The 27960-nt window shown below is 40.3% G+C and overlaps 1 protein-coding gene across 1 annotated transcript in view; it reads right to left on the bottom strand.

Annotated features, from left to right (window-relative positions):
* Window positions 1–17587, bottom strand: part of LOC132821074 (immunoglobulin superfamily member 3-like) — a 202710-nt gene extending 185123 nt beyond the window's left edge. The window contains exon 1 of the mRNA XM_060833592.1: window positions 17509–17587. The gene's annotated coding sequence lies outside the window, so the exon portion shown is untranslated. The remainder of the gene's footprint in view (window positions 1–17508) is intronic.
* Between the last annotated feature and the right edge of the window lie 10373 nt (window positions 17588–27960).

Here is a 27960-nt window from a genome sequence, read left to right as displayed (position 1 = left end):
CAGCAAAGTTCAAGCAACACAACGAGATAAAATGACCAGCTTTTGCAATGTTGATTAAGGGATAAGTATTGGTCAAGACACTAGAGGGAATCCCTTGGCTCTTTCTTAGTTAGAAGTGAAAGAGCTGATTTCAGTAGTTATTAGCAGTACTTTTGTTCATTTTGAAAAGCTAGAGTTATATCATGATCGGTGTTGCCATGGGAATGTAGTGTTTGAAATCTTCATAATGCCCTTTCTGTACATAAAATAAGACCCCATGTATCAAGGTACATGCTTTCTGGCACATGTAAATGCATTGCACTGACCATCTTAAGTTGGTTTCTTTAAGTCTGGATGGTTTAATAAATGATTTCTAATGGCAGAATTACAACTAATGATGGACACATTGTTCTGAGGCTTGCAAGTCATGGGCTGGTTGAACATGATGCCCATTATGAACTGTCAATATGATGTGTTTTCTCTTGCTGCATTGCCATACCATGGTGGCCCAACCAATTAGCATCTTCTTCTCATGCTGGATAAGTTGGTGTCCGTTTTTTAAGTCTATTTCTTGCATCCTAGTCCTGATGAGTACAAAAACAAAAGCTTCAAAACCTTCTCTCCTTTTCACAATGTTTGAATTTTTCTTGTCATGAGTAAAGTGAATTTAAGGAGGGCACCCACAATCTGTACCCTGTTTATAACCTCAGTCCAGTTACCTGAGTCACGAATCATCCTATAACAAGGGCTCCTGGTGAAGCTGTCACCAACACAGGATTATGTCACAACTTACTGCCACTATACTCAGTGCTAATAGCCCACTCCCAAGGTAGGCACTTGGGGAAAATTTGAGATAAAACATATTTCAAAGCCTCGCTCTCTTTCTCTCTCTCTCTCTCTTTCTTCCTTTCACATGTCCAAGTCAGCGGGCCATGCAGCACATAGTCCATCACTTAGTTTCACTTAATTATCCCAAAAACAGAATAGATAGGAGAAAATGTGACCTTACAGTCTGTGCCCGATCAGCATTTGTTTGTTACAGAATGTTAAATAGTTGAGCACACAAGTCCACTTGACCCAACATGTCCATGCAGAATCTTACTGTTAACCCAACAACTGCAATTTAATTCATATCAGATGCTGCATACAATGGACAACTAATCCAATACCATATGCCACTTGCTCTACCAATTACATACCTCTAGATGATTCTCAAATAAATGTGTCCTCTTTCCTTTCTATTTAGATCATGATTAGTGTGGATGCAGGTTTCTGCATTTCTTTTTAGTTCAAATAAAGGGGTGAACATAACCGAAAAAAAAGCTAGATTTTCCACCCCAAACCAATGTATGCCAGGCAGCCAGAAGCAGAAAATGAATGGAAATTCCATTCTTGTAGAGTCTCAGGATTATTAGGAGTGTGAAATTTTTCATAAGATGGCCTATTTTTTGAAATGTCTCTTTTATCTCAAGGCAAAATTGAACATACGAACTGGTACTAGCTTGCTTGACTGCATACCTCTGTGGCTTGGTTACCATGGGAAAAGGGGACCCCAATCAAGTCTTTTTGAAGTCAGGTATCAAGTTCAACAAAGGTCAGACCAGCTGACTTTATCCTGGATGGATTTACAGTCAGTCACTCAAATTCAGAGATGCAGGAGAGATCGAGAGAGAGAGAGACGGAGAGATTGAGACGGAGAGAGAGACGGAGAGATCGAGACAGAGAGAGAGACGGAGAGAGAGACGGAGACGGACGGATGTTGCTATGCAGATGAAAAGCAGTGATGATATGGCTGTGAGGATGGAATGCAAAGGAGAATGAACTCCCATTTGAAGTGATAAGTCCTATAAAAACCTAAAGGCTGAGAAATCATCAGCAGGTGCCATGTTGCTAGAAGTCAATTCAATTGTGCACAGAGGGAATGCCTGAAAGGAGTTTTAGAGGAACTAGTATAAACTTTGTCCACTTCCAATCGCCCACTTATAGGAAGGATACTATCAAGGGGGAGAGGGTTCAGAAAAAAATTAACAGGATAAGCTGGGAACTTTTTCACCAGAGCAAAGGAGGTTGAGAAATTACCTGATAGAAGTTTATAAAATAATGACAGGTTTAGATAGAGTGGATGGTAGTTGTTTTTTCCCCTAAGTTAGGGAATTTCAACAACAGGAGGTATATTTATAAGGCGAGAAGAGAGAGTTATAAAAAAGACATAAGAGCAAATTTTTTTTACAGAGAGGGTGGTTGGCATGTGGAATGAACTTCCTGAGGAAATGGTGGATGTGGGTACAAATACAATGCTTAAAAGGCATTCGGATGGATACATGATTAGGAAAGCTTTGGAGAGATATGGGCCAGGAGCAGGCAAGTCGGACTAGTTTAGTTTGGGATTGTGTTTAGCATGGTCAGGTATAGACAGGAGAGATCAAGTGAATTCTTAGATGAGTATAAAGGCAGTAGGAGTATACCTACGAGGAAAATCGGGAAGGCAAAAAGGAGACATGAGATAGCTTTGGCAAATAGAGTTAAGGAGAATACAAAGGGTTTTTACAAATACTTTAAGGACAAAAAGGTAATTAGGGAGCGAATAGGACCCCTCAAAGATCAACAAGGCAGCCTTTGTGTGGAGCAGCAGGAGATAGGGGAGATACTAAAAGAATAATTTGCATCAGTGTTTACTGTGGAGAAAGACATGGAAGATATGGAATGTGGGGAAATAGATGGTGACATCTTGAAAAATGTGCATATTTGGGAGGGGGAAGTAAGTGCTGGATGGTTTGAAACACATACATCCCCAGGACCTGAACAGATAATAGACAATAGGTGCAGGAGTAGGCCATTCTGCCCTTCAAGCCAGCACCACCATTCATTATGATCATGGCTGATCATCCTCAATCAGTATCCTGTTCCTGCCTTATCCCATAACCCTTAATTCCACTATCCTTAAGAGTTCTATCCAACGCTTTCTTGAAAATATCCAGAGACTTGGCCTCCACAGCCTTCTGGGGCAGAGCATTCCATACACCCACCACTCTCTGGGTGAAGAAGTTTCTCCTCAACTCTGTTCTAAGTGGCCTACCCCTTATTGTTAAACTGTGTCCTCTGGTTCAGGACTCACCCATCAGCAGAAACATGCTTCCTGCCTCCAGAGTGTCCAGTCCTTTAATAATCTTATATGTCTCAATCAGATCCCTTCTAAACTCAAGCGTGTACAAGCCCAGTAGCTCCAATCTTTCAGTGTAAGATAGTCCCGCCATTCCGGGAATTGACCTCGGGAACCTACGCTGCACTCCCTCAATAGCCAGAATGTCTTTCCTCAAATTTGGAGACCAAAACTGCGCACAATATTCCAGGTGTGGTCTCACCAGGGCCATGTACAGCTGCAGAAGGACCTCTTTGCTTCTATGCTCAATTCCTCTTATTATGAAGGCCAACTTGCTATTAGCTTTCTTCACTGTCTGCTGTACCTGCATGCTTGCTTTCATTGACTGATGTACAAGAAACCTAGACCTCATTGTACTGCCCCTTTACCTAACTTGACTCCATTTAGGTAGTAATCTGCCTTCCTGTTCTTGCCACCAAAGTGGCATTTGTCCACATTAAACTGCATCTGCCATACATACATCCACTCACCTAGCCTGTCCAGGTCACCCTGTATTCTCCTAACATCCTCCTCACATTTCACCTTGCCACCCAGCTTTGTGTCATCAGCAAATTTGCTAATATTACTTTTAATACTTTCATCTATATCATTAATATACATCGTAAAAAGCTGCAGTCCAGCACTGATCCCTGTGTACCCTAAAACTCTGTGGGAAGCTAGGGAAGTGATTGCAGGGCCCCTTGCCAAGATATTTGTATCATCGATAGTTTCAGATGAGGTGCTGGAAGACTGGAGGTTGGCTAACTGGTCCCACTATTTAAGAAAGGGTAAGGACAAGCCAGGGAACAATAGACCGGTGAGCCTGACATTGGTGGTGGGCAAGTTGATGGAGGGAATCCTGAGGGACAGGATTTACACGTACTTGGAAAGGCACATACTGATTAGGGATAGTCAACATGGCTTTGTGCGTGGGAAATCATGTCTCACAAACTGGAGTCTTTTGAAAAAGTAACAAAGAGGATTGAAGAGGGCAGAGTGGCGGATGTGATCTGTATTGACTTCAGTAAGGCATTCAACAAGGTTCCCCATGGTAGACTGGTTGGCAAGGTTAGATCTTGTGGAATACAGGGAGAACTTGCCACTTGGATGCAGAACTGGCTAGAAGATAGAAATCAAAGGGTGGTGGTGGAGAGTTGTTTTTCAGACTGGAGGCCTGTGACCAGTGGAGTGCCACAAGGATCAGTGCTGAGTCCATTACTTTTCATCATTTACATAAATGAATTGGATGTGACCATAAGAGGTACAGTTAGTAAGTTTGCAGATGACACCAAAACTGGAGGTGTAGTGGACAGCAAAGAAGGTTAACTCAGATTACAGCAGGATCTTGATTCAGATGGGCCAATGGACTGAGAAGTGGCAGATGGAGCTTAATTTAGATAAATGCAAGATTCTGCATTTTGAGAAACAAATCTTAGCAGGACTGAATAGTAAGGTCCTAGAGAATGTTGCTGAACAAAGAGACCTTGGAATGTAGGGTCATAGCTCCTTGAAAGTAGAGTTGAAGGTAGATAGGATCGTGGGGAAGGCATTTGGTATGCTTTCCTTTATTGGTCCGAGCATGGAGTATTGGAGTTGGTAGGTCATGTTGCGGCTGTACGGGACATTGGTTAGATCACTTTTGGAACATTGCATGCAATTCTGGTCTCCTTCCTATCGGAAGAATGTTGTGAAACCTGAAAGGGTTGAGAAAAAAATTTCCAAGGATGTTGCCAGGGTTGCAAGATTTGAGCTATAAGGAGAGGTTAAATAGGCTGGGGCTGTTTTCCCTGGAGCTCGAAGGCTGAGGGGAACCTCGTAGAGGTTTATAAAATCATGAGGGCATGGATAGGATAAATAGACAAAGTCTTTTCCCTTGCGTGGGTGAGTCCAGAACTAGAGGGCACAGGTTTAGGGTGAATGGGGAAAGATATAAAAGGGACCTAAGGGGAAACTTTTTCACTCAGAGGGTGGTACGTGTATGGGATGAGCTGCCAGAGGAAATGATGGAGGCTGGTACAATTGCAACATTTAAAAGGCATCTAGCTGGGTACATGAATAGGAAGAATTTAAAGGAACATAAACCAAGTGCTAGCAAATGAGACTAGATTAGGTTGGGGTATCTGTTGACATGGACGAGTTGGACCGAAGGTCTGTTTTTGTGCTGTACACCTCTGTGGCTCTATGACTGGTTGGACCAAAGGGTCTGTTTCTGACCTGCATGATTCTAGGACTCTATAACAGTCTAAGAGAGAGAAGAGAGCCTGTGGAAACACCAAGAGGGATTCAAGACTACAGAAATATTGCTGCTAAGAGTGTGGTATAATATACAAATGTGGCACACAGTTATTAGTAGTATTAAGAAATTAATAAGAGTATCTATTCTGTAGATTAGAGTATGCATTCCATACTGAGTAACGTCTGGTTGATATGATTTAAGTTTATGTGTTCTAGTACAAGTTTTAATCCTTGATATCTTGGGTGACTCCTTTATACCAGTCACTAGAAAATTAAATCTCATTTTAAAAGTTATCAATTTTTATAGGGATCAAAACAGTATTAACATGTCAATTCCAGAATCAAAGTGAATTGTTTCAGTGGTGCTGTTAAGAAAGGTGGTACCAGGATAATCAATATCCATTTCACCTTTATTGGCTTCACCTACCAAGATGCCAATATTGAAAGTATTTGCATATGTAGCTGGCAATGACCATGAGCAACTTCTTTCAGAGTCCAGGATCAGTAGGGCAAATATGCCATCTGCTACATGGATAACCGCAACCACCAAAAAGCATGGAGCTGGCACATGCAGTGGTAGTAGCTGTCAGCTGTGGCCTCAAACCCGGCTCCATCTCCTCGCAAACACACAGAGATGTCAATCCTTGGGAATGATACTACAGACTGGTACAGAAAGCTACTGCCCAAGCAAACCAGCTTACATAGTACCAATGTTAGTTAAATTGCATAAAACAGGTCAGATACAGGGCTGTTCCATCACTTGGCACATCTCTTTAGCAATCTTCCCCTAATTAAGCTAGTTAGGAAAGAAAGACTTGGACTTAAAAAAGCACCTTTCATAACCCCAGGATGTCTCAAAGTAGTTTATTGTCAATGAAGTGCATATTTGCTTTGCTCAACAACCATTCATGAGAAGTGCCTTGGAATTGTTTTACAATCTTAAAATATGCTATATGAAAGAAAGTAATTGTTGTTGGAATGTTGCCAATGTTGTCATCTATGTTGATGAGTTGAGAATGGGTTCTCAAACTTTTCAGAGAACTTCAAAATTGTTGTGCTCTTCCTTTTCAATTATCCTTTTGCCTTTGATTTTATCTGCATGCAATATTTTAACCTTTCAATTCTATACAGTGGAGGCAACTGAACAAGATATATGACTGACACCTGACTGATGAAACTAGAGCTTAAAACTTGCAGAAATATCACATTTTTATTTGCATGGATTTCTCCAGCTTTCCACTGCTAATTTTAGACAAAGGTGTACTACAGGAGAAAACAGTGCTCTTTCTGAAGAGGACAGGAAAGAAAAGGTAATCTTCATATTGTCCAGTTCACTCTAATCACTTTAAAAGGTTATACTGTACCCTTTTTTTTTGAAGAGGGGTGTAGAACTGGCTACTGAACACCTTAAATAAATAACTTGAGGCCTTGGGGGTTTTCCTTAACGTTGGAACAATGGAAGCAGTGTGGGTGTGGCCAGTTCTCACAGAACAGGCTTTGTACTTATTTTAATCTCTAAGCAGCAGAAGCCTTTGGGGTCTCAAAAGTGGTGGTGGTTTCAGTGAATGATTCCTATTACTATTCTCTCTCAACCCCCACTTAATGACTTTTCCTCCTACTTTGGAGAACTACATGTAAAAATCTGTGTCTGAATTTGTCCTTTTTGCCAAGGGGTGTGTTTATGGGATATTACTATATCATCATGCCTTGGATTCTGCCTGACCTGCTGCGCTTTTCCAGTAACACATTTTCAGCTCTGATCTCCAGCATCTGCAGTCCTCACTTTCTCCTATTACTATATCGTAACAGTTAATTAGTAAGAGGTACTGCATCTATTATCTGGTTAAGTTTTCCAATAGTTAAGTTATTCTAAATTCCCCTTTCTTTTGTCTATATTTTAACTATAGTGTTTAAATAAATTGTGATTTGGAGACGCCGGTGTTGGACTGGGGTGTACAAAGTTAAAAATCCCACAACACCAGGTTTTAGTCCAATACGTTTATTTGGAAGCACTAGCTTTCGGAGCGCTGATCCTTCATCAGGTGATGAAGGAGCAGTGCACTGAAAGCTAGTGCTTCCAAATAAACCTGTTGGACTACAACTTGGTGTTGTGTGTGATTTTTAGCTAAATAAATTGTGTTTTGCTTAATGTTGAGTAGTCTGACCAGTTGCATTGCAGCTGGAACATGGCACTTCACATTTACCTTTAAAAGAAGAAAAGGTTAGGGTCTAGGCTACCTTCTTAAAATATTTTGAGGGGGTTTGGCCTGGTTCATAACACCATATCTTAATGTTCAAAATATGATGGTAGTTCCAGGTAATATTTCAAGTAATTGTCAGTGTGGATATCAGACAAATGGTTTTTTGCATCATTCAATTTGCATCACTCAAATTTGGACAGCAAGTAATCTCCTATTCCACAATCTAGTTCTTATAAATCCGATGGATTCACATCTCCAGAGCAATAAAACAAATCATCAAATGACCCAGTTGTTTCAAAGCAGACAGACATACAGTGGGTGTCAAGCTATAGATTAATTTTAGCTCAAACAACAGTCAGAAAAGCCATTAAAATACACATGTAAACTTTAAAGTATCAAATTAATTTGAATTTACATATGTCTTTAAAAGTGGTCAAGGTGTAATCAGTACATTTCCTTCTACTGTCATTAACTTCACCTCAAGTCCTTACTTTTCAATGGCTATTTCTAGCCCTAGGGTCTTCATTTTTAGCCAAGCTAAAGTGTGGTAAGTAATAAGCACCTTCAGGATAATGGGTATTCTCCTTAAATGATATCACAGATATCAGTGTAAGTGCTGAGTGATGTAATTGACAAACCATAGAAATTTGACAATAGAAAGTGGATATTCTCAAAGATTTTGATCTTGAATGATACTGGATTCCTTCACTGCTTTTTGATTCACATCATCGCCCAGATTGAGTCACAGTCACCAAAGTCAAGTGGATTGGTAGCATGCAGGTCATGTCTTGAAATAAACAAAGTGATGCTGATAAACAGGAACTTTTCTGTCCATGTGATTTTTTCCGCTTCTCCAATTTTCTCTCCTGAAGGAGCTAACTCATGCTGTGAAACTAACTCACCAGTCTTTCATTACCTGACCCAACATATTACACAGGAACTGAAACACTGCAATGATGTCTGACCATGGGAGCTAAATCAAATAATATTTACACCCTTGCATTTTTCAACTTGAGCCCCTGAATAATGATGAGTTAATGTGCCCTGACATTCTTTTTCAGTTTGATCAGCCTGATATGTAAATAAGGCAGAAAGAGCATGCAAATAGTTACAGAATGGGAGACAGAAAGAGATCATGAGAAGCTCATGAAAATAAGGGGAGTCAGCAGCTCAGATCAAAGGCAAAAACTGCTTGATTTCAATATTTGCTCATTTAGAGTTCCCCAATCTAAACAGCAGCTTGCCCCATTCCTCATTCTGGAAATTCCAGCAGAACCATGTACATGTACAGCCCTAATGGCCAGAGAGGAAAAGCATGTAATAAGTAATATTAATATTAAAAACAAATACCTAGCAGGGAGGTAGTATGCTGTCTGTCCAGTTGTGCGTGAAGCTTAATTGTTATAGTGTTGATGGAAGAGACAGTGGTGGAATAGTCATGTCATTGGACTAACAGTCTTAGGCTAATATTCCAAAAGAATAGAGGCAGCTTTACCCCGTATCTAGACCCATGTTGTAATTATCCCAGATCTGTTTGATGGGACAGTGCACAGAGGGCTTTGCTTTCAGTTTAAAAGAGTAGAAGGAGTGAGTGTATTTGTGTGAAAAAATGCCACTCAAAGGGGAGTAAATGCTGGAACTGTAAAAGTTAACTGAAATCCCTCAGAATCCGGAAAGGAGAAGAGGAAACATGTTTTGTGGAAAGTTAAAGTTATGTTAATGAAATTCACTAAATTAGGGTGCGAGGATCTCCAATACAATCTTCAATGTGCTGAAAAAAAATTAACAGCATCAATACTGGGGGCTCAATTCAACTGAAACAGAGTGTATCCAACATATAAAAACAGGCATTGCTATGTCTATGCAAGTCCTTTCAATGTTTGAGAATACTTCCATGTAAATGAAGCAGTATTTCCCCCCTCCCCCATCATAAATCACAAGATTTTATTGATGCTGTCAAGCCTGCATTTCATTTATATCAGAAAATGGTGACAGCAGGTAATTCCAGTAATAAAAGCAAACTAATTTATGAAGTCCTTGGCCCTGAATAATCTTAGATGCTGAGAAATATTCATCATTTGAGAATGCGATTTGAACAGTTCTTCCTTTATTAAAGCTCCTCTGCTGTGTTATTTGACTTTGTACTGCATTGTTAGTTCAGGGTATACCAGAGGAAAAAAAAATCAAGGTTCATTACTTGGAAGCTTCATAGCACCAGAATTATGCTTCATACAAGGGTTACTTAGATTACTTAAGTCCATAGCAGCTGAATTTCCTTTTATATTTCTGGATAACATTTCTCAACAAAACCATTTATTGTGGTATAGCCATTGAACAACAAGATCCATTATTTAATCCCTTCATTTGCAGAGTTTCTAGATCTTAGATAAACTACTAGGAGAGGCACAATATTTCATAGAATCATACAATACAGAAGGAGCCCGTTGACTTATGGAGTCCCTACTGCCCAAGATATACAACCTACAATGATCCCATTTTCCAGCACTTGGCACATAGTCTTGAATGTTATGACACTTATGGTGCTCAATAGAATATTTTTTACAGGTTGTGAGGTTCCCTGCCTCAATTACCTTCCCAGGTAGTGCATTCCAGAGTCATCTCACCTTCTGGGTGAAAACATTTTTCCTCAAGTCCCCTAAAAAACCCCTGCCTTTCAAGTTAAAATTATGCCCTTTGTTATTGATCCTTTGACCAAGGGGAACAGCTGCTTTTTATCTATCCTGTCTATGCCCCTCATGATTTTTAAAATTAGATTCCCTACGGTTTGGAAACAGACTCTTCAGCCCAACAAGTCCACACTGATCCTCCAAAGAGTAACCTACCCAGATCCATTCCCCAACCCTATATATTTACCCCAGGCTAATGCACCTAACATTATGGGCAATTTAGCATGGCCAATTCAACTCACCTGCACATCTTTGGATTGTGAGGGGAAACCAGAGCAAACCCCCACAGACAGGGAGAATGTGCAAACTCCACACAGACAGTCGCCCAAAGTGGAACTTGAACCTGGGTCCCTAGTGCTGTGAGGCAGCAGTGCTAATCACTGAGCCACTGTGCCACCCTGAATCTAATACACTTCTACCAGTTCCTTTCTCCGTTTTCTCTGCTCCAAAAGAAAACAATGCGAGTTGATTCAGCCTCTGATCTTATTTGTTGTGGTACTGTTATCAACAGTTTTATCTACTAATTAGCAACCAACAGATTTTTATTTAGTTTCAAATGCTTTAATGCCATGTCTAAACATATCAAAAGCAAATGTGTTATAATTAACTCAAATCATTTGTAGTTTGCCTAATCATACACCACTCTCATGTTGTACAATTTAAAATGTCCTCTCAATATTCAACTCTGGTTTTGAAAGAAAAAAAATCTGAAACTATTTTGCTGGCTATTAAGTGATCACAAACTGAATATTCCAAATATCCTTCAGTCGATTGAGAACATTGTTTGGGCAATGGCTCCACTAACCCTTGAACTGCCCTTTCAGCTCCAATTTGGACACTATAAAATTATTCCTAAAAAAAAGCACATTCCAGTGCATTTTATATAATACTTTGTTGCTAGTGTCACGATGCTTTAGAAATAATGAAGTTCAGGTGCAAGTAATAGGTAAACTTTCTTATCACAATTGGAGGGAACTATCTGCTTGATTATCCTTATGGTCATAATGAAACTGCACACATCATGATTTCCAGTGGCTAAGAGAAGAGGAGTTTGGGGCCAGGAATGTAATTTCCCAGTGTAAGTAAAAGTTGGGAGCATTCCATTAAGCCTTCCCAATCTATCTCCCAAGACGTTGTCAGACCCAGAGCTACACAGAAGCTGATATATATCCAGATTGTTGAGTTTTATTGGGTTACTCCTAATTCCAATTGTTCAATCAATAACTATATGACTAAAAAATGTATAAAAGGTGCTGTAACTACATGTGGTTTGTGGACCCATAACAATAAAGACATCTGGACAACTATGTTAGCAAGGATTATTTTCTAATAGCATCGCCCAGGAAAAGCCAACTTTCGGTACAGTTGAGGTCACAAACCATAAGGTTGACTTACAAGAGGATTAGGGTGGCATTATATGAATCTAACCAGACAGGGTGATGAAATAAATGAAAGTCTAAAATTGGATTTATATAATATCTTCCACTTTTTCGGCATGCCCTAAAGATTCTGCAACTAATAATGAACTTTTGAAGTGTACACTCTGTTGTAATGTAAGGAAATGAAGTGGTTGCCTTGTGTGATGGCAAGGTTTCTCAAAATTGAAATAACAAGCAAATGATCTGTTTTGTGATGCTGATTGATGGATAAGTATTGGCTAACATATCAAGCAGAACTCCCTTTCTCTACAGATCATATAGAAATTGAACATTGCTGAACAGAGAGACATGTTGCTGAAGAGTTTTGCTTCACACTCTCAGGATAATTGTAAGAAGATCAAGTTTCAAACAATCACAATAATTTACTGTACAGAAAGGAAAGGGTGCTGATTGGTCGGCAAGCCAATTCGGATTAGCTAAGGCATTGCCTTGGTTCCCACAATCTTCCAGGCAATTGAAAGAAAAGAGCAAAACTTGAGTCGTTCCTATATGTGAATGTATCATATTTGTAGCAAGCATACAATGGTATAAGCTTGACTGACGACCTCAAATTCGCGATTAGCATCGTCAGAATTGTTTATCAAAAGCAACTCAATCACATCTAACAGTTCATAACTTCTTTTGGATTTTGAAACCCTTCTGTACTTCAACATGGTGTTTGGATTCTTAGATCTATCCAAGAGGGCAGTCAAGAACCCAATTTTAATATCTCAGCCCAAACACATGCAGCATTCCTTCAGTATGGCACAGATTTCACGGACTCAAAAGATTATAATTGGCTTCTGTGCCTGTGTATTAAGAGAAATAGCCATGATTTCTGTTTCCAATGCTATTCAAAAGCATTCATTGGAAAGTGTATCTGTGTAAATGTTAGTTAAAGGATAAAGGGGTGGCCCACAATTGATGAGCTCATGAGCAGCTTAAATGTAAAGAATGAACAATATATTGGATGGTATGCCATACTCGAGAAACCAGTATGAATTTAACTCTTTTGGACAGGGTTATTGAAGGGTGGCAATAAGACTCTCAGTTCCCTAACGGCTAACTATTTTCACTATGAAGAATCAAAATATAACAATAAATAGTCACTGAACTCAAACTGTTAATTCTGCTTTCTTCTCACAGATGTTGCCAAGGCATGGTGGTTAGTACTGCTGCCTCACAGCACCAGGGACCCATGTTCAATTCCAGTTTTGGGTGATTGTCTGCATGGGTTTCCTCCCACAGTCCAAAGATGTGCAGGTTAGGTGAACTGGCCATGACAAATTGCCCTTTGTGTTCAGGGATGTGTAGATTAGGTGCAATAGTCAGGGAGAAATAGGGAGGAATGGATCTGGGTGGCTTATTCTTCGGAGGATCAGTGTGGACTTGCTGGGCCGAAGGGCCTGATTCCACACTGTAGGATTTCTAATTCTGCTAGACCTGCTGAGTTTTACCAGCAGTTTCTGTTTTAAATTTTAACAATAACTTCTACTTATATGTCAAAGCACTCAGCATGGTAAATTATCTTTGAAACACTGGTCTGTTAAATGTATAGCGAATTGCAAATTATTTGTAAGATTCCTAACATATTTGAGGAAAAGTGTTCATCCAATGAATTTGAACATATATAAACTGTATTTTAAATTGTGAAACTGTCCTATTTGTCAGTGTATATCTGTAGTAATTTGATTTGCCAGGTTGATATAGGCTATTTAAATGCAATAGGGTCTACAATTTCAATTGTGTCTGTTAACAGATGCATGGGAAGATACAACATGTGTTGACTCACCTAACCATATGCACATAGGGACTGTGAGGGACTAAGAGCTAATGCCCATGCGTCAAATCTGCAGCAGGTCCAGGAAAGCTGTATGCTTGAGAATAACTGAGCATTGCAAAGTGGCAGCCCAGGGCCTGAGGGGCTTCCTATGTTCTCCGATGCAGCATTGTAAGGCTTGGTTTAGACAAAGGACAGTAGGAAAGAAATCCTATATTTAACTTCACTTTCCTACCTGCCCTCCATAAACTTTATAGCCTATCTGCAACCAGATAGCCTAGTTGGAATAAAGAAAACTGGTGCAGAGTGACTGAGTCAGGGCTATTTCCACAAATGCTGGTCTACACTGTGCACTGCTTTTGGGGGTAGTATCCATTCTAGATGTACCTGGTCTTGAAGAGAGCTCATCTTTAAAGACTGCCAACGCTGTTTGTACACTATGGTGTAACATTGTTTGCCAGTTCATCTACAGTGCATTCTAAATTGCACACACACAAATCAGTTGGTTTGCTGTAATGCATGCTGCATAACTTCTGATGTGTTTAACAGTTTTAACTAAAATAGCCAATTGAGTTGCTTGATCCCTGACTAGTGGTTGATTATCAAATCACTGCCATTAACATGATATAAATAACAGCAGTGATGCTGAGGTACATTATGCTCTGACAGTATCTTGTATAGATTTAGCAAGCCTTTCATATTTTTATACTTCTTTCCCTTTGAAATAAAGACCAATACTCATTTTACACACCCTATTGCCTACCAAATATGCAAGCTGGCTTTCTGTGATTCAAAATCAGGACACCCAAATGCCTCTGTTTTCTGTAGTCTTTTGCCATTCAAATAATATTTTAGTTCCTGTAATCTTTCTGCCAAATTGCATAACCTCATGTTTTCACATATTACAGTACATTCCATCTGCTAAGTTATTGCCCACTCATTGAACCTGCCTGTATCCCTTTGCAGACTTGGAGTCATCCTCACTATTTGACTTGCCATGACTGGACTAAAAACTTTTGCCAAACTATGAAAAGGACTACTGTGCTCTCAGAGTCAAATCATTTGTGGAAAGGCCAAATTAGTCAAAAACAGTAACCAGAAGTTAACTAGCAGTTGAAAACAACTAACCAATAACAACAAATTGCATTTATATAGCAACTCTAAATCATGAAACATTTTAGTGAAACAAGGCACTTCACAGGAGTTGAAAAATGTGGTGCTGGAAAAACACAGCTGGCCAGGCAGCATCCGAGGAGCAGGAGAATCGACGTTTTGGGCATAAGCCCTTCTTCAGGAATGAGGCTGGTGTGCCCAGCGGGCTGAGATAAAAGGTGTGTGTGTGGGGGGGGGGCGCTGGGAATATGATAGGTGGAAGGAGGTGAGGGGGAGGGTGATAGGCCGGCGAGGGGGTGGGGGCAGAGAGGTCGGGAAGAAGATTGCAGGTCAAGAGGGCGGTGCTGAATCCAGGGGTTGGGACTGAGATAAGGTGGGGGGAGGGGAATGAGGAGGCTGGAGAAATCTGCATTCATCCTATGTGGTTGGAGGGTTCCTAGGCGGAAGATGAGGCGCTCTTCCTCCAGGCATCAAATGGTCAGCGTCTGGTGATGGAGGAGGCCAAGGACCTGCATGTCCTTGGTGGAGTGGGAGGGGGAGTTAAAGTGTTTAGCCATGGGGCGGTTGGGTTGGTTGGTGCGGGTGTCCCAGAGGTGTTCCGCAAGTAGGCAGCCCGTCTCCCCAATATAGAGGAGGCCACATTGGGTGCAGCGGATACAGTAAATGATGTGTGTGGAGGTGCAGGTGAATTTGCGACTTCACAGGAGTGTTGACAACCAAACTCTGACACCATGCCTCATACGAAGGTATTAAGGAAGCAAAGTTATAGGTTTTTGAGCACTATATCAAAGGAGTTTTGGGGGAGGGTGGAAATAGTCAGAAAAGTGTAGGGAGGGCTATCCACAGCTTGGTGCACAAGCAGCTAAAGACAACATGCCAATGGTGCAGTGATTAAAACTGAGAAAACGCAAGAGGCCAGAATTGGAAGACAGAGATACATTGGAGGGTTGTGTGCTTGGGGGAAATTATGGATATTTCAATGGACAAGGTCATAGCAGGATTTGAAAACAACGATGAATATTTTATAACAGAGACAACTAATCCATGAAGAAATGGATGAGTTAATAGTGGGGTGCATGCTCACCGTTAGAATAATTTCTAACTGAGTCTCCCATTTAATAAGTCTGGTTGTGAAATATTTCTGAAGACAGTTTTAAGGTAAATGGAGGAAACTAGTTTACCATAATGAGGTCTGTAATATTTCCAGAACCTGCCTTAGGCACCGGTAAACATTCTGATTCAATGCAGAAGACAGCAAATTATTGCCATGGTAAGGAGCATGTTGGACTCTTCTATGTGACTATCTCGCTGTGAAACAGTCTCACCCTGACCAAGTTTCTAGGTTGATTTTTTTTAAAAAACAAAATAAATCAAGCTCTCTTCACAGAAAAAAAAACTATGTTGATACTTCTGCTCAAGAACTTACAGGGCAAAATGTTAGTCAAATAGTCAAAGAAAATGCAGTGATTTGCACTGATTATTTGATACTAAAACAATGTCTGCTCAAAAAACTGAGCAATGTGCAAATTCTGTTTTGTAAACAGGAAGTTCTGCTTTGGTGATTTCTCTTTTGTATTGCGGGCTGCAGGATCATTTACAATATGTCGAGTGTGGAATTTCATCCTATTGAATATACATTCCCAATTTCAAGTTTCAGGCTATGTAAATATGCCAGAAATATTGGAATTAGCTGGTTTCCCATTGCTCACAACTGAGTCCGCCCCATTTTCAACAAGACACAATTTATCCAGTTGACTGGTCGATGACAAACACAATCGTTTGTTTCCATAAAGCAGAAAGCGTTTGGCACATCAGGGGAGTTAAACCGAAAAAGCAATTAAGTACAAGGAGAAGTCTTGATTTCAGATGATAAATGATCTAATATCAAAGATGTACAGTACAAAATTTAATCGGGGTTACAACTCTGACATTGTGTTGTATCTCAGTGTTGAATTTTGTCTCTGGTTACGGCTGGTGCAGCTGTTGAGTCATCTGCTGGGACAACTGTAACAGCAACAATACAAAGCCAACTGCTAGCCACAAAACTCTCTTGATGTTTCAGCTGCTTGCTGTATTATATACTCTATTCTCCACATGGATTTTCAAATGGGTTCAATGTTCAACTTGCTGACCTTATTAAGGAGCCTGCAAGAAAATGGCCTGTCATCAAGTTAATGGAATGGTGATGATGCTTTACTTTCTTTTGCATAATATATTTCTCATTTACGTGAAATATAAGGTAATCGGACTGGTGCCAGAAAGACTGATTCAGAACAAGATTACATTTCACAAATATGAGTAAGCATATAACTGAAATATAATTTGTAATGAAATACAATATATAATCCCTTTGTCAGCTTATAAATATATCATGTCCTTTCTGCTTTGCAGTACAAATACTGTATCTTCAATATATATTGGAACTAAATCATCTTAAACTTTTTAAAACTGGTGTAATTTTCACTGATGGGAATAAGGGAAAATGGGAGCATATTTACATAAGAAAGTAACAGACGGAGATTGAATTTAATCAAACTGCAGGCTCTGTTTGTTCCATGTTGCAGGTACAGTAACCTACAACCTATGAACAATGGATTCATGACTAAACCAACACTTGATTCATTCACCGAACACATGCTGTTTGCTAAATTATTGTCTCTAAAGTTAGCTTTGTCACTTAAATTATGCGCTACATAAAAGCTGCATGAACACTCTAAATATATATATTTGCTTTGACAAGATGCAGAGATAATGACTTGTTAACAGGGATTTCTTTTTGGTTACCAGCAATCTTATGCATTTGAATATTACGTGAGCAAACCAAGCTACGCAAGATAAATCAGTGTTTGAATCCATTAAAACATCAAATTCTGTGGCTAGATGCAGAATTGTAACAGTTTGTTTACCTATATGTATCAGTACTTGATAAAATTCAAGTCAATAAGGTCGTCCTTACCATTTGAAATCCTCAAGGTGTGCAGAAATATTCCAATTAGACTCTGGGAATGCTCTGATGAAAAGCCAAATTTGTATCTCTGATTGGGCTTGTGGACTGCATTTCAGACTCTCCTAAGACTAATTATAGCTTGCTCAGATAGCTAAAAGTGTGATACATGACAGTACCAACAGCATAGGTTAAGTCCCTGTATTCACTCAGGTAATTCCTGGGTTCTGCCAATGCCACTTGCCCAGAGTGATATCATGGCATAATTAAGCCTAGACTAGCAATGCTGAGACACAGAACGCAGTACATACAGAGAAAATAACTTGTGAAGCAAGCTGATATTTTCTAAACTGTATTACCACTGATCATAAAATAATTTTAAAATATCAAGCAGGAAGATGTGAGCCAAAGTTCCTTCACTTTTATGAAAGGCAAACAATTTACCACCTCTTACTTTAGACCTTGGGTCATCTCCTTGGCTTTTGAAGAAATGTCTCAAAACTGCCAAGTGGTCAGTAGTTTTATTCATGTCAAACACTTTTCAATCTGTAACTCTTTAATTTCAAAGCCAGACCTCAACTCGGATATCTTGTGCCTTGCAAGGACAGAGGAACAGTAATAAGCCATTCAGCCCTTGACTGCTCCACTGTTGAGCTACATTGTAGTTCATCTGTACCTCAACTCCACTGTCCTGTCTTTGCTCTGTACCTTTTGCATAAAGTTATTCCTGCTGTCATTCAATCCAGCACTAATTTTTAAGATTATGCTCTTGCTATCTTTTTATCATTTTAAATAATGCAGAGGGGTCACCATTCAGGCATCAAAATTCAGAGGAATACAACTCCAGTTTTTAAAAAATAATTTAACCCTTCAACCTCTGGTTTCTGCTGAACTTATATTATTCATTCTCCAACCTCTGTCCTGAGCTAGTATAATAAATAGTTTGATTAAAGTTCTGTACAAGTGAGACATCATTTCCTCACCATTTCAATCCCCTGGAGTGTGAGATTGACATTCCATTCATCTTTTAGATTACTTCTTGGATCTTGTTAATAATAGAAGATAATTTGCCATTCAAACACCTCTCATTTTCCTGGATAAATAATCCTGGGTAATAATGCTCTCCTGACATTTCCCTGCAACCTTTCTCATTTTCTAATATGTTGCAATGGCCAATGATTCTACAAACTGTTCTCTTATCCTAAACTACTAATACAGGGCTCTTTGCATTCTTTCATTAGCTATTGCCTTGCTAAACTGCAAATAAGATGCGGCATCATTTCCTATTCAACACCAATCATTCTAATCTCCCTCCATTTTACCCAGCTCCTATACTTGTAAACCTTTCAACTTTGGGTGTTACAGGATCTCTCCTTCTTGGATTTTCATCTCTACTTGCAGTACCGGCACCTCCAAATCTTGATTTTCATTACTTCCATACAACATGTGCAGGATCCTGCATGAGGCCATGATCACTTCACTTAAATTTTCCCTAATTTTATAAATGTCCACATACATACACAACCTAATTATTAACTCCACTTATACAATGCCCCAGTCTTTTTGCTTCCGGGTATATTCCACTTCCTGCTTCAAAAATCATACAATGAAATTTGAGGCTGTGAGCAATGATTGCCTCTGGTGCTCTGAATTTCATCTGCATTCAGTTCTGGGCAAGAACAAATTATGTTCAAGTGAGGACAGATCTTTATGTAAACAATGATAAACAATAAAACACTGTGATTGTGCTAGCTTACAATGCAACAATAAAAGATAAGGCTGGCTTCCTAAGTATTAACAGAATCTTTTGTTCATTCAGTTAAGCCTTGCAAGCTTAGTTATGCTGCTGTTGTATTTACAGGGAACAGAAAAGGTCATATTTGTTCCTAACTGACAGTAACAGAGTTGACTTCATGTTTACTCATTTGTTTTCAATTACACATAGAACTTGGGAATGCAAGTCAGAAGTGTACGTTTCAAGCAAACTGTTACTCCTCCACACAGACAAACTGCAGAATATACAGGAAAAGCAATGATTGTTCTATACACTCTTGATAATATAATGCACAAGAAAAGGAGTGACTACAGGCTGAATAAACAAACCACTGAAATGTCAAGAGTCATAGAGATGTACAGCATGGAAACAGACCCTTCGGTCCAACCCGTCCATGCCGACCAGATATCCCAACCCACTCTAGGCCTACCTGCCAGCACCTGGCCCATATCCCTCTAAACTCTTCCTATTCATATACCAATCCAAATGTCTTTTAAATGTTGCAATTGTACCAGCCTCCCCCACTTCCTCTGGCAGCTCATTCCATACACGTACCACTCTCTGTGTGAAAAAGTTGCCCCTTAGGTCTCTTTTATACCTTTCCCCTCTCACCCTAAATCTATTACCCCTACCCCAGGGAAAAGACTTTGTCCACTTATCTTATCCATGCCTCTCATATTTTTGAAAACCTCTGTAAGGTCCCCCCTCAGCCTCCGATGCTCCAGGGAAAACAGCCCCAGCCTGTTCAACCTCTCCCTATAGCTCAAATCCTCCAACCCTGGCAACATCCTTGTAAATCTTTTCTGAACCCTTTCAAGTTTCACAACATCTTTCAGATAGGAAGGAGACCAGAATTGCACACAGTATTCCAACAGTGGCCTAACCAACATCCTGTATAGCCACAACATGACACTCAACAAATGATGATAACCACCATTAGAAAGCAGTTCTCATTCCAAGCATAAGACAAGCAGCAAAAATGATTTGATAAGTTATTGCTTTGAATGACCTCTTTCCGAACAAAGTAACTGAAAACAAAAAATGCTGGAAATCACAGTGGATCAGGCATCATCCATGTAGAAAGTAAGGCCTGCAGATGCTGGAGGCTCTGGTAGCGAGTCTGCTTGAGGACATGGCTAAAGAATTACTGATGAAGGGCTCTGGCCTGAAATGTCAATTCTCCTGCTCCTCAGATGCTGCCTGACCTGCTGTGCTTTTCCAGCAACACATTCTCAACAGGCATCATCCACGGAGAGTGAGAACGTTTTGAATCTAGATGACTCTTCATCAGAGCTTCACCTTACTGTAGCTCTTTTTGACTGAAACATAAGGAATATAAAAACACAAGGTGTAGGAGCAGAAACATGGCTCCACCAGTCATGAACTATGTTGATCTTTAACCTAATTTTACTGTGCCCTCCCGAAATCCCTTCATTCCTCGGCAAATCAAAAACCTGTCTGGCCTAGCCTTATATGTATTCAGCCATGAAGCATCCACAACCATTGAGAAAATTCCAAAGATCCACCTACCTTTGAGAGTGAAGGTATTTCACCTCATAAACATTTCATCCCTTGTCCTTAAACCATGTCCCTGTGTTTTAGTTTCCGCTGGTTGGGGATTCTATCTCTCAGCATCAATTTTAGTGAATTTCACCAATTTAGAGAACTATTGATATATCATTTTCAGTGCAAGGAAATCTTTATGTAAATCTACTCAACAAAACTGCAAAGTACTCCAGATTGTTCTCATCAAAGCCCTGCATAATTACAGCAAGAGTTCTTTATTCTGCTGCTCCAAACCAGCTGCAATAAAGGCCAACATGCCATTTGCTTTCCTAATTGTTTGTTGTACTGAATGTTAATTTTCTGCATTCCTTGTACAAGAACAACTAAGTCTTAACATTAACATTTACCAAATTTCACACCTTTAAAAAAAATCTGCTTTTCTATTCTTAATACCAAAGTAAATAACTTCACACTTCTCACATTATACTCTATCTGCCATCTGTTAGCCATTCATGTAACCTGTCAATATATCTTTGTGGGTTCTTCGATTTCCTCCCAGATCTTACCTTGCCACCTATGTATCAAGAGAAAACGGGGATATATTACTCACTGTCTTTTCATTAATTCATTAATATAAATTATAAATAGCTGATGTCCAGGACTAACCCTTGCAGCACTTCACTGGTCACAGCCTACTAACTTGAAAGTGCTCAATTTATGATTAATCTTTGCTTCCTTTCCATAAATAAATTCTCTATCATTGTTAATTTATCCCTCTCCTCCAAGAGATCTGGTCTTTTTGTGAGACTTCTCATTAGATGCCATTTGGAAATCCAGCTAAGCTGTATCTACAACTTTCCCACATCCCACCGTGTGGGCGGCACGATGGCACAGTGGTTAGCACTGCTGCCTCACAGCGCCTGAGACCCGGCTTCAATTCCCGACTCAGGCGACTGACTGTGTGGAGTTTGCACGTTCTCCCCGTGTCTGGGTGCTCCGGTTTCCTCCCACAGTCCAAAGATGTGCGGGTCAGGTGAATTGGCCATGCTAAATTGCCCGTAGTGTTAGGTAAGGGGTAAATGTAGGAGTATGGGTGGGTTGCGGGTTGGTGTGGACTTGTTGGGCCGAAGGGCCTGTTTCCACACTGTAAGTAATCTAATCTAATCTACCCAACTTGCAACATTTTCAAAAGAAAATCAGAAATTCGTCAAACAAGATTTCCCTTTTTGGTAAATCCATGCTAAATTTGTCTGTTGATACTATGATTTTCTCAGTACATTATGGTGGACTTAATAAGGTTAACAAGATGCCCTCTTTCTACGGCACTGAAAAAATAAGGCCAAACTCCGAGAACAAAATCTTGTGCAAGCAAAAGATATTGTTTTCTGCAAAACTGGCTGCAGTTATGAGGCTGAAGAGATGGCAAGAAACCTGCAACACAGCCTATGCCAGTTAGGACTTAACAAGGCAGCAGCAGCATTTCCTATAGGGCTGAAATCCACACCTTTTCTGTACTCTGTAGCGCCAATGGCAAAGCAGTGGCCATAGATGGTTCTGAGTAATCCAAGATGGAGGACAGGAAAATTTTCTGGCTGTGACAGGCTGCTCCTTTTTTGAGGTATTTTAGGTGTTGGAGGTGATTTCCTTGAATTCTATGAGTAGCAATTACTGTCTTATATGCTGTTGCATTGTTTCAGAACTTCGGAGAAAAAAAAAAGAGTCAAAACAACGGCACTATTAAAAGGGAGAGGTAGCAAAGGTAGAACATGGTGAGGTCAGTGCAGGAGAGAGAGAGAGAGAGAGAAAAAAAAGGGAAAGAAACTCACATTGCTAACTGACACAGCAGTGAACCCACACGGTTACTGCCTTTGCTGTTTAAATTCATGTATCGCTGGACATTGGAACGCGTTTAGGAAAATTAACAAACACTGAAATTCAGAACAGATCTTGGAGGAACCTGCTTGGGAGGGGTCACAGCACAGAAACAGATGAGTGAATACTTTTAAGTGTGGCCTTACTGTACTCCTGCAGTAGGAAGTAGAGTGGATTCTTTCTTGGTTATATGTTTTATTGAAATATGTCCCTTGATTAAATTTAAAAATATAAACCATTAGAATTAAGTTAGCCTGGAGCACTGTCATATTCCTGTTTGGTAGAGAAATAAGATAGTGCTATTTTCTGGGTCTGCAGATTGGAAGAAGCAAAAATGGCCCTTAGTAGAGTGATATGCTCTTCTTGTCAGATATGGAAGTTGAGGGGGAGTTTACAGGTTACAGAGGATTACATCTGCAATAAATGCCGTTGGTTGTGAATCCTATCAAATTGAATCGATCGGTTGGAGTGACAATTGGAAGCAATGAGTAGTTTACAAGAGCAAGACGGTGTGGTGGATGGCAGTTATAGGAAGGGACAAAAGTTGCAGATTCTGTCAGGTAGTTGGGTTAACTCCAGGAAAGGTAAGAGAGGTGGGCAGGAAGTGCAGGAGTATTCTGTGGCGATCCCCATTTCAAACAAGTATGCCGTTTTGGAAAATGTAGGGGGTGATGGATCCTCAGGGGAATGTAGCACAAACAGCCAAGTTTCTGGTATTGAGACTGGCTCTAATGAATGAGGTGTACGTCGGGTTCCAAGAGATCGATTGTGTTCGGGGACTCTAGTTAGAAGGACAGACAGATGTTTCTGTAGCCAGTAGCGAAAAATCAGAATGGTGTTTTGCCTCCCCGGTGCCTAGGATGTCTCAGAGAGGGTGCAGAATGGTCTCAAAAGGGGAGAGGGGCCAGCAGGACATCGTTGTACACATTGGTACCAACATAAGAAGGGAGAAGGAGAAGATTCTGAAGGGAGAATACAGAGAGTTAGGCAGGAATTTTAAAAGGAGATCCTCGAGAGTAGTAATATCTGGATTACTCCCGGTGCTGTGAGCTAGTGAGGGTAGGAATAGGAGGATACAGCAGATGAATGCATGGCTGAGGAGCTCATGTATGGGATAAAAATTCACATTTTTGGATCATTGGAATCTCTTCTGGGGTAGAAGCAACCTGCATAAGGACAAATTGCACCTGAATTGGAAGGGGACTAATATACTGGCAGGGAAATTTGCTAGAGCTGCCCGGGAGGATTTAAACTAGTAAGGTAGGGGGATGGGACCCAGGAAGTTAGTGAGGAAAAAGATGAATCTGACACTGGTACATTGAGAAAAGAAGCGAGTCAAACAGTAAGGATAGGCAGAGACAAAGCAGACTGATAAATTAACTGCACTTATTTCAATGCAAGAGGCCTAATAGGGAAGGCAGATGAACTCAGGGCATGGTTAGGAACATGGGACTGGGATATCATAGCAATTACAGAAACGTGGTTCAGGGATAGACAGAACTGGAAGCTTAATGTCCCAGGATAAAAATGCTAGAGAGGAGGGGGAGTGGTGTTTTCAATAAGGGATAGCATTACAGCTGAACTAAGGGAGGATATTCCTGGACATACATTTGGGTGGAACTGAGAAATAAGAAAGGGATGATTACCTTATTAGGATTGTATTATAGACCCCCTAATAGTCAGCGACAAATTAAGAAACAAATTTGTAAGGAGACTGTGAGAATAATAGAGTGATATGGTAGGGAATTTTAACTTTCCAAACATAGACTGGGACTGCCATAGTGTTAAGGGTTTAGATGGAGAGGAATTTAAGTGCATACAAGAAAGTTTTCTGATTCAGTGTACCTATTAGAGAAGGTGCAAAACTTGACCTACTCTTGGGAAATAAGGTAGGGCAGGTGACTGAGGTGTCAGTGGGGGAGCACTTTGGGGCCAGCAACCATAGGTCTATTAGTTGTAAAATAGTGATGGAAAAGGATATAGCAGATCTAAAAGTTGAAGTTCTAAATTGAAGAAAGGCTAATTTTGATGGTATTAGGCAAGAACTTTCAAAAGTTGAATGGGGACAGATGTTCATAGGTAAAGGAAAGGCTGAAAAATGGGAAGCTTTCAGAAATGAGATAACTAAAGTCCAAAGACAATATTTTCCTGTTAGGGTGAAAGGAAAGACTGGTAGATGTAGGGTATGCTGGATAACTAAAGTAATTCAGTGTTTGCTTAAGAAAAAGAAAGAAGCATATGTCAGGTATAGACAGGATAGATCAAGTGAATCCTGAGAAGAGTATAATTGCTTTAGGAGTATACTTAAGAGGGAAATCAGAAGGGCAAAAAGGGGACATGTGATAGCTTTGGCAAATGGAGTTAAGGAGAATTCAAAGGGTTCTTACAAATACATTAAGGACAAAAGGGTAACTAGGGAGAGAATACGGCCCCTCAAAGATCAGCAAGGCCGCCTTTGTGAGGAGCCACAGGAGATGCAGGAGATACTAAACGAGTATTTTGCATCAGTCTTTACTGTGGAAAAGGACATGGAAGATAGAGACTGAAGGGGTTGGTGTGTGTATAGAACAAAGGAATTGGTGGAGATTGGTACAACTACAACATTTAAAAGGCATCCGCATGGGTATTTAAAAGGCATCTATTGTAGGGAAATAGATGGTGGCACCTTGCAAAATGTCCAGATTACAGAGGAGGATGTGCTGGATGTCTTGAAACAGGTAACGGTGGATAAATATTCATGACCTGATCAGGTGTACCTGAGAACTCTAGAGAAGTGATTGCTGGGCCTCTTGCTGAGATATTTGTATCATCGATACTCACTGGTAAGATGCCGGAAGACTGGAGGGTGGCTAACGTGGTGCCACTGTTTAAGAAAGATGGCAAGGACAAGCCAGGGAACTATAGGCCGGTGAGCCTGACCTCGGTGGTGGGCAAGTTGTTGGAAGGAATTCTGAGGGACAGGATGTACATGTATTTGGAAAGGCAAGGACTGATTAGGGATAGTCAGCATGGCTTTGTGAGTGGGAAATCATGCCTCACAAACTTGACTGAGTTATTTGAAGTAACAAAGAGGATTGATGAAGGTCGAGCGGTAAACATGATCTATACAGACTTCAGTAAGTCGTTCAACAAGGTTCCCCATGGGAAACTGGTGAGCAAGGTTAGATCTCATGGAATACAGGGAGAACCAGCCATTTAGATGCAGAACTGGCTCAAAGGTAATGGTAGAGAGTTGCTTTTCAGACTGGAGGTCTGTGAGCAGTGGTATGCCACAAGCATCAGCATCAGTGCTGGGTCCACTACTTTTCATCATTTATATAAATGATTTTGATGTGAGCATAAGAGGTATAGTTAGTAGGTTTGCAGATGACACCAAAATTGGAGGTGTAGTGGACAGCAAAGAAGAAGGTTACCTCAGATTGCAACAGGATCTTGATCAGATGGCCCAATGGGCAGAGGAGTGGCAGATGGAGTTTGATTCAGATAAATTTGAGATGCTGCATTTTAGGATAGCAAATCTTAGCAGGACTTACACACTTAACGGTAAGTTCTTGGGTAGTGTTGCTGAACAAAGAGACCTTGGAGTGCAGGTTCATAGCTCCTTGAAAGTAGAGTTGCAGATAGATAGGATAGTGAAGGTGGTGTCTGGTATGCTTTCCTTTATTGGTCAGACAACTGAGGACAGGATTTTAGCAACAGGTCAGGGACTAGATCTCAGCACCAGGCCATCCTTTCGATCTGCCAGTCCTCTCAATCAAATATGGGGTGCCTTTGAATTAGGCAGCTCTTGTAGCTTTGAACATCTGTTTCTTCCGCTCCCTGTATGATGAGCCCCCTATGCTACTGGGTAAAACCAGCAGGAGGCATTAAATGGGCTCCTCAATTGGTGGGAATGCCGCTCCAGATTTAAGTTGGTGTGGAGGTGGGAATATGGTGAAGTTAACGTTTGTCATCAGGTGGGGTGTGAGAGATCCAAAATAACACTATCCCTTGTAGTTTAAACACTACAAATTGTTTAATGTTCAATGTAAATGTTCAATTTTACAAATCTTTTTGTGTTTCCAATAACAATGGGAACTAATATTCTGGGCAATCTATTCTTCTTAGAGTTGCTGCTGGCTGCCTACTGTTGTTATGCTACCAATTGTTCTATTAGAAAACATACAACATAAGTACTCATTTGGCTTCTCCATTTTATACTCATGCTGACTTTTTTTTGAAAGGCTAAGGTTAGATTAGATTCCCTACAATATGGAAACAGGCCCTTCAGCCCACCAAGTCCACACAGACCCTCTGAAGAGTAACCCACTCAGATCCATTTCCCTCTGACTAATGCACCTAACACTATGGGCAACTCAGCTGCACATCTTTGGATTATAGGAGGAAACCAAAACACCCAGAGGAAACCCATTCAGGCACGGGGAGAATGTACAAACTCCACACAGACAACGGCTGAGGTGAGAATCGAACCTGGTTCCCTGAGGCAGTAGTGCTAACCACTGAGCCACCATGCTGCCCCTACTTAGGAATAGAATATGATACAAAATATGAAACGACTTTTCCAGACGCACTCAACAAATAGTTAAACATCCAGAATCAAAGAGGGAAAGATAGCAGCAAAACTTATACATACGCATTACAGGCAGGAGAATTCATTAACAGCGCCATGAAAACATATCTAAATGATTTTCTTATAAGTTCATCTGGCATTTTCTTGAAAGTTTATTGTACAAGCTGAGCTGCAATGGGCAGCTCTATAAGACAACTGGTAGCAGCATACAGGGTTGATAATGACTAACAGGAGACATTTGAAACAAAAAAATTCAATAGTTAAATGTGTCATTCTGATCTGAAAATGTGACAGTTCTTCTTATTCAGGCAGGGTTGAAATTATTCCTACTCAATTTACATTTATCTGTCAAATGAACTGCTTCTTTTCCATCAGAACAGGCAGTGTAAAATGTCATTATTGCATTGGCACTGCCAAGGACAAAGTGGCAGCTGATTAGCTCCTAATTGGGAAAGAATACATTATGACAGAGACAAGATCACCTTTAATCTGGTTTTAGCCTTAGAAACAGTACTGTCACCAGTGAACTATGAAACAGACTCAGAAGAGTTCTGCAGTTTGTTGATCAGTACCGCCCTGAACCGTTCTGAGGAACGGTCACTCGACCTAAAGTATTGGTTCAGATTTCTCTCCACGGAGAGAGCTGCTGCCAGAGCTGCTGAATTTATCCAGCAATTGCTATTTTTATTTCCATCCTGAACTGTGTTCCTTCAAATCTTTCATGGAATGTGGGAGAGGTGAC

The sequence above is a fragment of the Hemiscyllium ocellatum genome, chromosome 12, assembly GCF_020745735.1.
Source record: "Hemiscyllium ocellatum isolate sHemOce1 chromosome 12, sHemOce1.pat.X.cur, whole genome shotgun sequence".
NCBI lineage: Eukaryota > Metazoa > Chordata > Chondrichthyes > Orectolobiformes > Hemiscylliidae > Hemiscyllium > Hemiscyllium ocellatum.
Note: the sequence above shows the minus strand (reverse complement) of the source record. Positions and strands in the feature narration are given on the sequence as shown.